We start from the raw sequence: 14,305 nt of genomic DNA, 5'->3' as shown, positions 1-14,305 counted from the left end.
TTCAAGCCTGGTTTAAAGTTTAAACGACATCTCTGGTAAAAGAGAATTAATTCAGGACAAAGCAAGTAAACCCCACTTTGTCCTGAATTAACTTGATACTCCATTAGGCCCAGACTTTCCTGAAAGGTCCGAGTCTAATGGGGTATGGGGCCTGTACCCACAGGTGGTCTCGCAGCTATTGGGGGGTCAGTCCCCACACCCATCTTGCACCTTTTGTGCTCCTGGAACCCAAAGATGTGAGATAGTTCCCACCATCACTCCAATCCCCTGAAAGCCTTAAAATTAAATGAACATTTACTGGGCCGCCATGATGCCTCTCTGGCAGGCCTCCTGGTGTGTAGAAATGTTGTGCCAGAAAACGGGGGCAAATCTCTCGTCCCCCCGTCAGGGCGGAGGGCAGGTAGCAGGTGGAGATATGAGATACTACCGTCGCCCTGACCTGTTGATGACCTTCTGCTCATTAGTCAGACCATTTAAGCAGCCGGCAAAAGTAGCACTGACAAACGACACCTCCGTCGTAGATTTACTGCTGATCTCAGCTATACTAGACTTTATTTACAAGACTATATACAACTCCAAACACCATCACTCTCCAGGCACATGTTCCCCAGCAAGGGAAAACATGGCATGTCTGTTCACCAAGCTGAGTCTTTAATCATGCTTGCAGGCACTTCCCACATTCCACAGTTCATGACGAATGTTCTGCCCGCAGTTGAAACCAGAAGTCTTGACCCATTGGCCCTGCAAGCTATCAATCAGGGCTGGCATGTAATTAACTCCTGTGCTGTTGGAAAGCTTGCTGGAACACAGATGCACAATCCAACAGCATACAATTGATCTAACATTTCACTCAATAATAACAAAACACACTAACAGCCCCTGCCTCCTGTTGAATCATTTATACATGCTAGGAGGACTGCCAGAGACATGTTAAGTTTTTATTTTTATTTTAAAGCTTTAGGGGGGATTAGGGTGGCCCCATGCTCTCCCAGATGTTACCAGGAGGGTAGAGGGACACCTAACTGGGAATGCCTGGGTTTTGGGGAGATGTGTGGGCACAGAAATGTGTGTCAAAGCGGGTTTTTTCAAGTACCATAAGAAAACCAATGCAATTCTAGGCTGCATCAATAAGAGGCTAGTATCTAGGTGGAAGAAAGCAATGGTACCACTCTATTCTGCTTTGCTCAGACCTTACCTGAAAACTCTGTCCAGTTCTGGGTATGGGTACCACAATTCAGGAAAGATATTGACAAGCTGGGACGTATCCAAAGGAGGGCATCCAAAATTGTAAAAGGTCTGGAAACCATAAATCCCTATGTGGAATAGCTTATGAAGGTGGGTATGTTGGCTCAGGAGAAGAAAAGGTTAAGAAATGACATGACAGCCATTGTTAAACGTATTGTCAAAGGCTTTCACAGCTGGGATCACTGGGGTGTTGTGTGGTGCCTGAGTTGTATGGCTGTATTCTAGAAACATCAGGAGACAATGCTGCTAGAACACGGTCATATAGCACAGAAACCACACAACACCCATTTTGAAATGTTTGAAAGGATGACATGTTGAAGCTGGATAAATTATCACATCAAAAATAATATTTAAGTCTTAACTTATTTTAAAATCTTGCTATAGCACATTTCTGGGGAAACAAATGTACTGCCCTATTTCCCTAATATTGTGAGCACAACAAATGCAAATCAATAATGAGAAATAAGATATATATTCAAATAAGAAATATGTATCTGCTGTTTACAGATACTTCATACCTTTTGTATCCTGGTGACATTTGAGTTCCTTTCCTTCATTGGCTGGCAAAGCCAAAGCAATCATTGTGAATAGAAAATGCAGTAAATTAGTGATTCAAGTAGCAGCAGTAATAATAATAATTTGCAACTATATATTGATTTGAAGCTGGCTGAATGTTGTATTTCTGTTGATGGAAAGCAATTTATCCTTTTCAGTGTGAAGTGCTCAAAACAGAAATGTTTATAATTTCAAAGGAGGAAGTTCTTTTGTTGTCCTGAATGAAAGAGTAACTTTCATTTGCCAAACACACACACACACACACACAACGAGCTAACTCTGCAGATTAAATGAAATATAATATTTCTTCTCCCCATAAAAGAGAGAGAACAAAGATGCGGGGGAGGAATCTATCACAAATTGCATTTTAAAGAGACATTTCCCTAAATCCAATTGCTGGTCTTAAGAGTAAAACCATTGAATTAAGGAGACGTTCATGAGTGTTGGCTTATTAGGTTCCCATGGGTTAAGTGAATACTCCAATTTAGAAGCGTGCGGTAGGTTTGGGTGTCGTATTGTTCAAATTCCCACTTGGCCATGACAACCCACTAGCATTGAACTACACTGCAGAGACTGTGCAGATTACACCACTTTAACTGCTATGGTTCAGTGCTATAAAATCATAGGAGATGTAGTTTGCTGAGACACCAGCACTCTTTGGCAGAGAAGGATAAAGATCTTGTAAAACTTTATTTACATCACTACAACTAAAACTAAAACTACAACTCTCATGATTCCAAAGCATTGAGCCAAGGCAGCTGAAGTGGTGCCAAACTGCATTAATTTTACAGTGTGGATGAATCCTAGGCGAAGTCTTGTCCTGTATTAGATTTGCTTTAGGATCACCATAAGTTGGGAATGACTTGAAGGTACATAACAACAACTAATTCTTAAAGGAACATGTAAGTAAAATAAGCAATTTTCTTTTTGCTGCAAGAAAATTTTTAGGTTTTGAAGTACAGTAAGACCCATGTTGCACTGGAAGTCAAGTTAAGTGATATCTATGATTTTACTTAAGTCCACTGTCAATAGTTTATTATTATTTATTGTATTGTTCACTGTGTTGTGATGTGTTGTTCTTTTATATGCTGTTTATATTGTATTGTTCCGGGCATGGCCCCATGTAAGCCGCCCAGAGTCCCCGTTGGGGAGATGGTGGCAGGGTATAAATAAAGTATTATTATTATTATTATTATTATTATTATTATTATTATTATTATTATTATTATTATAGTCTCCAGGCATATTTTAGGTCTTCCAGATGATATTATAATATGCTTCTCTCAGAAGTTACCATAGAGTATATGTTAGAGGATCTAGATACGCTGGGAGTGGAAATGTGATGAATTAATGGCATTTTTATTTAAGGTGTGTTCTGGATATAAATGTATATTCACTGTTCAAGACTTATTCTAGACAGAATTAGTGAACCAAACAGCAAATTGCACTGTTTTATTCATCCATGTATCATGTGGTAATCTGGTGGATAATGTGTCTCAAAGTGTGCAGAAAATGCTGTTTTCTGAGCCAAACAATACATGCTAATTTTTTACCTGTAATCCCAGCAAATGTGGAGTGATGACTGTATACTTGTCTTACGAACTCATCAGATGGCCTAAATTGCCTGTCGTACACCAATTCCTCTTCACTTTTGCCATGGAGTCTACCAGCTCCCATCCCACAATGTACATTTCCATTTACAAAATAGTACAATAAAACAATAGAATACAAAATAATAATAAAAGCAAAACTACCACTTAATGGCAAAATAGATAGATAAAATGGGAGGGTGGTCTAGAACAAAATGCAATGATATGAATTTTAAACACTGTTTACAAATCCCCATATTAACGTGAAAAGGTCCTTAAAATGACCTAGAATTACTATAATCACCTAGAAAAAAAGTGAACACAACCTTCCTAGGAAATTAATTAGACAAACTAAGCTCAATTGATTCTGATGTTAGGCGTAGGGCAAATGGGATATTGTTAACATCATGATTTCACTACAATAAAGCCATTTTAAAGCAATAAATGTCAATAATTTTAGAAGACTAAAATATATTAAACCATTTATGAGTTAAAAACAGCTAATTCGGCTGTGTCTACATTGCAGAATTAATGCAATTTGACACCACTTTAGCTGGCATTGTTCAAATCTATGGAAGATTTTTTTAAAATTTGGTGAAGCACCAGTCCTCTTTGGCAAAGAGGCTAAAGACCTCATAAAACTACAATTCCCAGGATTTCATAGCATGGACAGGTAAAGTGGTGTCAAACTGCATTAATTCCATGGTGTAGGTGCACCCTGTAAAACCAATTAAAGTAGTTTAAAACAGCAGCAATCACTGTGCAAACTGCATCAAATCATTTATATCCAAAAATTTTGGATGAAAAGAAGGTTTTGACTTGAAATGATGATGCGGGCACCAATTGGGTCTTCAAAGGGAGGTTATTCCATAATCTGGGTGCCACTACACAGAATATCTACCTAATTTATATTAAAAAATCCAATTTTCAGAAGGAGGAGAAGACATGGCACAATTCCTCAAACCAGAAAAACAATGTGGAAACCAAAATAGTGAAGTTGGAATATCTTCTAGCCGCAACAACAGGTCTGGGAAAGACTTCCATCCAGCTCTCAAAATCTAGAGAACACAGTGTAGACCTGTGTTTCTCAAACTCTCCTCCTCCAGGAGTTTTGGACTTCAGCTCCCAGAAAACCCAGTCAATTTACCAGCTGTTAGGAACTGGGGAGCTAAAGTTCAAAACATCTGGAGGAGCAGAGTTAGAGAAATTCTGATGAAGACAAAGATAAACATGGAAGAAACAATGATATATTGTTCCTATGAAACAGTGGTATAAGACAGTGTTAAAAGTTTCCTGTGCAGAATGATGGGATAATAATACCTCAACCACAGTGAGATATCGGTATGTCTGCTAAGGAAAGAAAGACTGTGCAAATCTATGGCTTATTCTTACAATTAATGACCAAGTGTCTTTCTGTTGAGTAATATGAAAACAAATGTCTGCTCACACTAACCAGAATCCAGAGGTTGGTTTATTGAATGCTATATTATGTGCAAATGAGAAAGACAGATTCTTTGGACTGTCAAATCCAATCAATTGAGATGTTGTCTATTACTCTGCAGTCCTGTGTGTGATCAGAAGCTATTGCCAAGAAGGGAACAGACATGACAAACCGATGTAGTGGTTGCATTTCATTATTGGCTTCCGGATGGATTTTTAAGAAGCCATTTGGGGTGTGCAGCGAGATTTGTCACATTTCACGGTCTGAAATATAGCTGCAGCAGAAGTGGAGATGGGGGAACACAACGGCCATCCTAAAGATGGCATGCGGGTTGTCAACTCTTGGCTGAAATACCAATTAGGGATTGAGCGGCATATAATACTTTAATTGAAATGTGTCAGAGCGAAGACAGTGACCTGTTAGCTCTTGTAAATCCATTTTGTGCTCCCCTTCCTGCAATTAGACCTTCTATTAGATATTTGTCAAATACATATTGAAAAAGACTTGCTAAGGGAAAGACAGAGTAGATGTAGCAGTAGTGTTATAGATCAACAGCCATAGCTTGAACTGGTTTTTATAAGAAGAATGTTTTATGTTACAGTGATATACTGGATAAGATCCTGCAAGCTGCTCGTGTGGTGCAAATATATGCTCACATACTTAAAAGGCGAGGTTTTGTAGTATGCTGTTATTCTGTTGAATACTATCATTGTATAACAAACTGTTTTTAACACCATGCCTGTTTAGCTTATCACATTTCTGCAATCCCAGTAAATACAGTGGTATGTTGAAGGTGTTGATGAATAGTTTTGCAATCCAAGAACATTCAACAATATGGCTGGGAATCCTGTTCTTTAATTCAAAATACAAGAGACCACCAAGGTATGGTGGCTTGAGCATCATACTATGAGTTTTGAGACTGGGTTTTGAATCCTTGCTTGGCCAATTCTGGGCCTCTAAAGAAGGCAAACTCCCTCTGAACAAATCCTGCCAAGAAAATCTTATGATATGTTCACCGTAGGGCTGCCATAATTTGGAAATGACTTGAAGGCACATAATCACCACTACCACAACAGAGTTAACACACTGAATCAACAGTTGAATTGTGAGTTAAAATGTAGTTGCACAATGCTTTCTTTTAACCAAAATGTGGTATGGCACAACCACAATGTAACCTAATGCATGTAGATTTCCAGAATGTAGGATTTTGGCCAATATCTTTGAAATTGATACTGTGTGTGGTGTTGAACCAGGAGTCTAAGAAAACAGGGTTCACATCCCTGCTTTGTCATGGAAATTCACTTGATGGCTTTGGGCAAGTCACACTTTCTCAACCTCTGAGTGGCAAAACCTTTCTGAATAAATCTTTCCAGGAAACTCCATGTTCCAGAAAGCTCCCCTTAGAGTTGCCTTAAGTTGGAAACAACTTGAAGGCACACAACAATAAACTCTCACTCGCATAAAGGTCAAATGTGGAGTTTGTTTCCAAAAGGTACAATTGAACAAATCCAATTGAACAAATTTGACAGGAATAGAGAAAAATGTGTTATAGAACACAACTTTCCAAGCCCTGTGCTGAAGTAACATAACACATTTTGATAGTTTTGATCTGTATATAATAGTCTTCTCCAAGCCAACAATGTGCTTCTACCTATAACTCATTTTTTTTTAATTTGGTACCTTTTGGAAGCAAATTCTACAAATTAGCTCAGCCTGGAAGAGGGGCATGCCTCCCTCCACATTAGATCTGATCTGTGGCAACCGGGGTTAAGGCAATCATATTTTTATATAACACATATAATACGAAGGATCTGGGGATCTGAGCTCAGCCTGGGAGAGGGGCATGCCTCCCTTCGCATTAGATTTGATCTGTGGAAATTGGGGTTAATGTAATAATATTATTAATAACAATAGTACTCAGGGGAAGATCCAAACATTTTAAAAGTTGGTGGGCTAAAAGGGATCAAAATGCCCTCCATGTGTGGTGATTTTCACCCCTCTAGCCAAAACCCAAGGGGGAGGGGATGAGCCTCGGAAGCCCTCCCATTGCCACCAATGGCACAACAATTTTCATGCTTTTCATTAGCCAGATGAAAATTCATGTCGTATAGGCAACTCATTTTTGTTAGCGGGACACAAATACGAAAATGAGACAACACAAATGAAACTACGCTAAACGAACAGCGATTCCACATGAATTCACAACTTTACTGCACAATAATTTTATAGACAGTTGTTTAGATGTCACATTTTTTATTGTGTGATTCAATGTGGTCTGGACCCTCTGCCTAGTGATGGCATTTCCTGAAAGAAACAGAGAGAGAACTTCCATCTCTTTTGGGTGGAAGTTCAATACTAGGGAATTTCTGAGAGTTATAGCCTTCAGAAGACACTTTCTCAGCTATTGCTACATGGTGCCCTCAGGGAGATCAGGCGAGATAAAAATAAAGATGATGATTATGATTATTATTCATTCCAAATATTCTCTCTTTTACAAAAAGCAGAAAAGCAAAAGAGCTGTATTACTTTTCTGTGTTATTTTTCTTCTTCAGTTTACACTATAATATGTAGTCAAGCCACACATGTTGGACATTATAAAAAGGCAAGCAGATTAATAGCGAAGCAAATTTTATTAATCCTTTATCTACTTCAGAAGCGACCAAAGGAGCAACTGGATAAAATATAAATTTGGGAGTGTACTTGTAGGATAAAATATTCAGTAATCCTGACACATTCCTATGGGGTTTTTACCCTCCCTTCTTTTATTTTTCTACCTTTTAGGCATTCAGCAATTCCCCTGGATTAATTTCCCCCATCTTGCCATGATCATTAAGGTAAGCATACTTGGTCCACATGATACTCATTTTGCAAATCCTGGGCTCTCCCCTGGGTGTGCGCAAGTGTGCAAAATCAATTAAGAATTTCTGACTTAGAGATGATGGTGGATGCTGATGGAGGAGTTTTCATGAATCAGGAGGGTGAAGCAATTAATTTGACGTTCAAACTTGGCCAATGGAGCATAATCAGGTCAGCTCTTACAAGAAACGAGAGTAACTCCTACATTAGCCACCTGCTGCTTGAATCCTTGGTAGATTTGATGGTGAATCAAGCCACCGAAAAGATATTTTGGCCCAGCCTAGAAATGTGGATAGAAAACAGAAATAGGATGTGAAAGTTGACTAACATGGCTGGCACTAGGGGTTATTGGCAGTTTCCATGTCAGGAAGACAATGAATCCAGTCATGGTTCAAAGTTGAAACTGTGGGCATTAACTCATTATGTCACATAGGTTTATTCATAACTAGCTTGGGGACCTGGCAGTGCCTGGGTTATAAGAAGAAGGCATTGTTTCTTTTGGAATGTTATATATTTTACTGAAGTTTGGTCCAAATATGTCATTGGCTGGGTTCATGGCTCTCTGGATAAGGGTGGACTACAACTCCCAGATCCTTGGTCAATCACCCCCAAACCAGGCCTGTATGCACAGTTGGTCATGTTGGGTCTGTGTGCCAAGTTTGGTCCAGATCTGACATCAGCTGGGTTCAGTGCTTTCTGGATGCAGGTGCACTCCAACTCCCAAAATCAAAGTGCATTCCCCAAACCCCTGAAGTATGTTCAGTTTATCATGGGGCTTCTCTGTGCCAAGTTTGGTCCCAGTCCATTGTCAATGGGGGTCACAGTATCAGTGAAGGTACTGCAAGTCCTATTATCCATGGCAAATTTAGTCCAGATCCATTGTTGGTTGGGTTAACAGTGCTCTTTGGATGTAGGTCAAGTACAACTGTTGTAAATCATGGTGAATTTTCCCCAAACCTCTTGGTCAATTGCTGATCAATTCCTGTGCTGATCAATAACTGTGTGCTATAGGAAAGGGTAGGAAAGGTAGATGGAGTGTGCGGGGTCATGCAAATGAAGAAACCCTGGGATGTCGATTCTGAAGGAAAAACAGAACATGAAATTGTCCCTGCATGAAACCCTTCACTTGGGTGGGGGGCAGAATGGTGTTTGTTGAGGACACTGGCAGGGTTTGGGCTACATGTTCATAGCACTCACTATAACCCGAATGTCGGTGGAGGGAGGGCCATGTATCTGAATGGTTTGTTTTGACTTGGATTGTACGGTCGTGTGATTAGTTTATCTTCCTTACCTCTGTATGTATATGTATACACTCATATTTTAAATTGTAAACTGTTAGAGAACCTACTGGTTTTGGTTGTTTTACTTTACAGCAACATATATATTTGATGGCACTATATAAAGAAACAACAACATCAATGGTAAGAAATCAGTGAATTGCAACCATGTGTAAGAAGACACTTTCCAGAGTGATGTGCACCAGCATCCCACAGTCAGTGTACTGATGTGCATCAGTTCTCACTATGTATAGATCCAATTATGCATTAGTTACTTCACTTAACCTCATCCCCTATACACTAATGTCAGTGCACCCCCGCCCTGCAGAATATGGACATTGTGGAAATACTGAACTCTATTTTCTGTACACAAAAGTCCATTTTCAAGGATCTCAAGCCTTGTAACCTGAAGGTTGGGTTGCTGACCTGAAGGCTGCCAGGTTCGAATCCCACCCAGGGAGAGCACGAATGAGCTCCCTCTATCAGCTCCAGCTCCATGCGGGGACATGAGAGAAGCCTCCCACAAGGATGGTAAAAACATTAAAACATACAGGCGTCCCCTGGGCAACATCCTTGCAGATGGCCAATTCTCTCACACCAGAAGCGGCTCAGGTTGCTCCTGACACACACACACAAAAAATCCCTTATTTAATTTGTGCCATTTATTTAACTAGGGGAAAGGTAGTATAAAAATAAGCTAATAATGGCTGGGAGTTTCCATTGGGAAATGTAGCTGCAGAAATGTAGCTATGACGTTTCCTTGTGCTATCCTCCAAAATCCTTTCTTTGACACCATCTAGTCCCCAGTACAACACAGCCATTTCTAAGGCACTGGTGAATGGGGTGGTGAACATGGAAATCTCCAGCCCTCTTCAGGTTGTGGCTCATGACATAGTGATGGCCTCAATGGGCCCTTGGCCCATCTGGTCTCCAAGGAATTTTCTGGGCTTCATCATGCAAGTTCCATAGCAGTTTAGTTCAGATTAATTGGACCAGTGTAGACACAGCCAAGGCATGCACCAGTGGGCATGCGCCAGTGGATTTAAATAAAAAGAAAAGAGATCCTGCTTCAACATTAGAAAGAACTTCAGAACAGTAAGATCTCTTTGGCAGTGAAATGCATTGTGTTGGAAGATAGTGAGTTCTCCTTCTTCTGAGGTTTTTCAACAGAGGGTGGATGGCCATCCCTCTGGAGCGCTCTCACTGTGTGTTCTTGCCTGGCTCCTGTGGTCCCTTCCAACTCTATGATTCTCTGAGCCATTTGTCCAAAAGAACCTCTTGTTTTCTTACACGTAATGTATTCATGAACTTCCTTTTTTAGTCAGTGTGTTCATCACCTGCAAATTGGCATCCACCACCACCTGCCTTTTATGGAGTCTGGATGCCAGCTAATTCTTCTCTATTCTTCCATTCCATTGATTAATGAGCAGCCTGTAGGGAGCAACCATCCTTTTTTGGCCTCATTAAAAACTGAGCGTGGAACATGATATAAAGACAGCCTGCTTGCATTACGTTAGTTCCCCATTCTCACTTCTTCTCCTCTGATCTTGGCTCCCTGAAAGCAATCAGTCTCTTTCCTCAAGAAAGAATGAATGAGAGGAACCAGCCCTAATTTGGAGCAAACCGTACCTTCGTTAAAGTCACTCCCATTCAAATGGGTCCTTTGACACAATCTTAAGCCACAACAGTCATGTCTGAACTGAAATTCAGTCCTTTTTGCTTAGGGAAATCAGAAAGTGATCAGAAAGAAGTTCCCCTTTCCTAATATATTAAAGATGACAAAATCACTCTTTGTGCCAGCAGAAGTATAGGTTGGACTGGAGAACCACTTTGCAGACCTCACATTGAATACTGTGTTCAAATCTGGGCACCACAATTCAAGAAGGTTATTGGGAAACTGGAACATATCCAGAGACGTGTGATCAAAATGGTCAAAGTGTCATGTGATTTCATCCCAGAGAAACAAAAGGTGCTTAGGATGTTGGCCATTTCAATGGGAGCCCCAGGGAGGAGTCTGGTTTGGGGAAAGGGATAGAAAGCATTCTAATTAATAAATCAGACCATATCAGGAAGAAAGGGGAGATCCAGAGCCTTTGTGCATCCACAGAGTCTCCCTGGGGCATTGTAAGGGGATCATGATAATTATGAGCGTACATCCTGAGATCTGAGGTGTAGTAGGGCAACATTCCAGCAGAAATTCATGAAAGATTACTACTCATGAAAGGTTACTACAGACAAACAGAGGCTTTTTTGTGTCAGGAGTGACTTGAGAAACCGCAAGTTGCTTCTGGAGTGAGAGAATTGGCCGTCTGCAAGGACGTTGCCCAGGGGACGCCCAGATGTTTTGATGTTTTTACCATCATTGTGGGAAGCTTCTCTCATGTCCCCGCATGGAGCTGGAACTGATAGAGGGAGCTTATTCTCTCTCTCCCTGGGTTGGATTCGAACGTGCAACCTTCAGGCCAGCAACCCAACCTTCAAATCAGCAGTCCTGCTAGCACACCATGACACAGAGACTGGATGGCCATCTGTCAGGAGTGCTTTGAATGCAATTTTCCTGCTTCTTGTCAAGGAGTTGGACTGGATGGCCCACAAGGTCTCTTGCAACCCTATGATTCTATGATTCTATAAAATGGAGAAAACAATGCAGCTCCCTGTATGTCTCAATAATTCATAATTATTTATCATTCTTTGATGATGATGATGATGATGATGATAATAATAATTTTTTATATATATATATATATCCCGCCACTATCTCCCCGAAGAGACTCGGGGCGGCTAACATGGGGCCAGGCCCAAAAGAAAAACAAAGTATAAACAAGTTAAAATATAAAAACAAGAACAATAAGACAATCAAATAAAACAGATTCAAACACAATTGTACAAAAACACAATTGTACAAATAAAACAATAAAAGCAGAATAAAAGAAAAGGTCATAAAAACAACTACACCACCAATGGTGTATTTTTGCATTTTTCTTGATATTTTTTATTAAAATGACATTTTTGTATATTTACACTCCTAAACATGAGTAAGCAAGCAAACCTGACAGATTTATACATCTAATCTCAGGCTGCAATTCTACTCACACTTACATATGAGTGAGTCCCATTGAATGCAATGGGCTTGATTTCTCTAACAAGCACAAAATTGTGTTATTATTCTGGCCATATATGAAAATCTGCAGTAAAATATTTAAATATTAGATAAAAAATAATTCAGCAGGAGTTAAAACAGTATACATAATAAAAGTGGTAAGCACGCATGAAACCAAAGTTGCTAAAAAGAGAAGAAGGAATTGTTGACATATGTTATAATGCAGATGTGCAAAATCTGTTTGTTCAGCAGCATGGATGAACTTTAGGGAAAATAAGTAGAAAATTTGAATCTCAAAATGGGTAACTAGGAGTTTCAAAAACACCTCTAAAGATAACTGACAATTTAATTGAAAAAGAAATCACTGTTCATTGTTCGAAAGAAAGGCTTTCACATTGACGCTGTAATTTACTATGGTGGTAACACATTTGAAGCAAAATAGCTTCAAGAATGAAGAACTTGCAACCTCACTGATTAAAATGGACACCTCTTGTTGGAAGTTTCCGTTTACTAAAATATTAGACAATTAAACCAGTTACATGTCACTTTTGGCACATATGCTAGATGTTAGGAAGAACTTCCTGGTGGCAAGAGCTGTTTGACAGTGGAATACATAGCCACAAAGAGTGATAGAGTTTTCTTCTCCAAACCCCCATGATTATATTATTTACAAGGGGCCGTGGTGGCACAATGGGTTAAACCTTTGTGCCACTGAACTACTGACCTGAAGGTTGGAAGTTTAAATCTGTGAGATGGGGTGAGCTCCCATCTGTCAGCCCTAGTTCCTAGCCAACCTAGCAGTTCGAAATCATGCAAATATGAGAAAATAAATAGGTTCCAATTCAGTGGGAAAAGGCAAAGAGACGCTCCAAGGAATCTTGTTGGCCACATGACCAGGAGGTGACAACACAGGCGATTTGGCTTGAAAATGGAGTAAAAGCACCTTCCCAGAGCCAGAGATGAACACCACCTCCAGACGCCGGAAATGAAAGGAGAAGCCTTGCCTTTGTTTGTGTTTGCGTGTCCTATTGTATGTGATTGTAAAGGCATTGAATGTTTGCCTATGTAAATACGAGTTGTAAATGAGTCTTCTAGGGGAGATTGGCACAATATAAATAAAGTGTATTGTTGTTGTTGTTGTTGTTGTTGTTGTTGTTGTTGTTGTTGTTGTTATTGACACAAATAATGGCATAGCAAACGAGATATACATGCTGGATTTCATATCACAAAATTACAAGTTGAACACTTCCCAAGTGTTTAGGACTGTGTGATGTATTTTCGATGATGTGTGCAGATCCTAGTAAGGTGGCCTTTTCAAGTTGACAGATCATGATTTTGTCAATATTTATTATTTCCAAATGCCGGCTGAGATCCTTGGGCATGGCACCCAGTGTGCCGATTACCACCGGGACCACCTGTACTGGTTTATGCCAGAGCCTTTGCAATTTGATTTTGAGGTCTTGATAATGGCTGAGTTTTTCTTGTTGTTTTTCATCAATTTGACTGTCACCTGGTATGGCGACATCACTAATCCAAACATTTTTCTTTTCCACAACTTTGATGTCTGGTGTGTTTTGTTCCAGAACCTTGTCAGTCTGGATTCGAAAGTCCCAGTGTTTTTGCGTGCTCATTTTCCGCTACCTTTGCAGGTTTGTGATCCCACCAGTTCTTTACTGCTGGCAGATGGTACTTGTGACATAAATTCCAATGAATCATTTGGGCCATATAGTTGTGCCTCTGTTTGTAGTCTGTCTGTGCGATTTTCTCACAGCAGCTGAAGATATGATCAATGGTTTCATCAACTTCCTTCTGCAGTCTGCATTGTGGGTCATCAGATGGTGGTGATGATGATGATGATATGGCATTAGGCTAGGGTAGTTAAACTGATGTCAAACTGCATTAATTTGCAGTATAGATGCACCCTTCTTTGTTATGGGCTATTAGCAATGGGCTTCTTGCCAAGTAAATTTGGATGTTCTTCCTCAGAATAAGTACACGCAGAATTGTAAGAGGAAGGAATGATCAACATTTCTCATGTGCCTCCATCCCTTCCTAGATAGGATGATGAAAGCAAAGTTGAGTCGAAAACCCTGTCCTAAAGATCTTTAGAGAGATAAAGAAAACCTAAGGTTTGCAAACTTTGTCTTTTCTCCCCTTTAAACCCCAACTGGCTATATCTTCAGGATAATTTATTAATTATGAGAAACCTTTCTAGTTAATTAAGAGGTGCAGTTAGCACAGT

The 14,305-nt window shown here is 39.9% G+C and overlaps 1 protein-coding gene across 2 annotated transcripts in view; it reads left to right on the top strand.

Annotated features, from left to right (window-relative positions):
• The window catches only part of tenm4 (teneurin transmembrane protein 4), a 1,874,213-nt gene that overhangs the window by 444,990 nt on the left and 1,414,918 nt on the right, over window positions 1–14,305 (top strand). The window contains exon 3 of one of the 2 annotated variants that reach the window (XM_062977059.1): window positions 7,612–7,664. The exons of the other annotated variant lie outside the window; for it this stretch is intronic. The gene's annotated coding sequence lies outside the window, so the exon portion shown is untranslated. The remainder of the gene's footprint in view (window positions 1–7,611; window positions 7,665–14,305) is intronic. 2 annotated transcript variants of the gene reach the window in all.

This window comes from Anolis carolinensis, chromosome 3 (assembly GCF_035594765.1).
Source record: "Anolis carolinensis isolate JA03-04 chromosome 3, rAnoCar3.1.pri, whole genome shotgun sequence".
NCBI lineage: Eukaryota > Metazoa > Chordata > Lepidosauria > Squamata > Dactyloidae > Anolis > Anolis carolinensis.
Note: the sequence above shows the minus strand (reverse complement) of the source record. Positions and strands in the feature narration are given on the sequence as shown.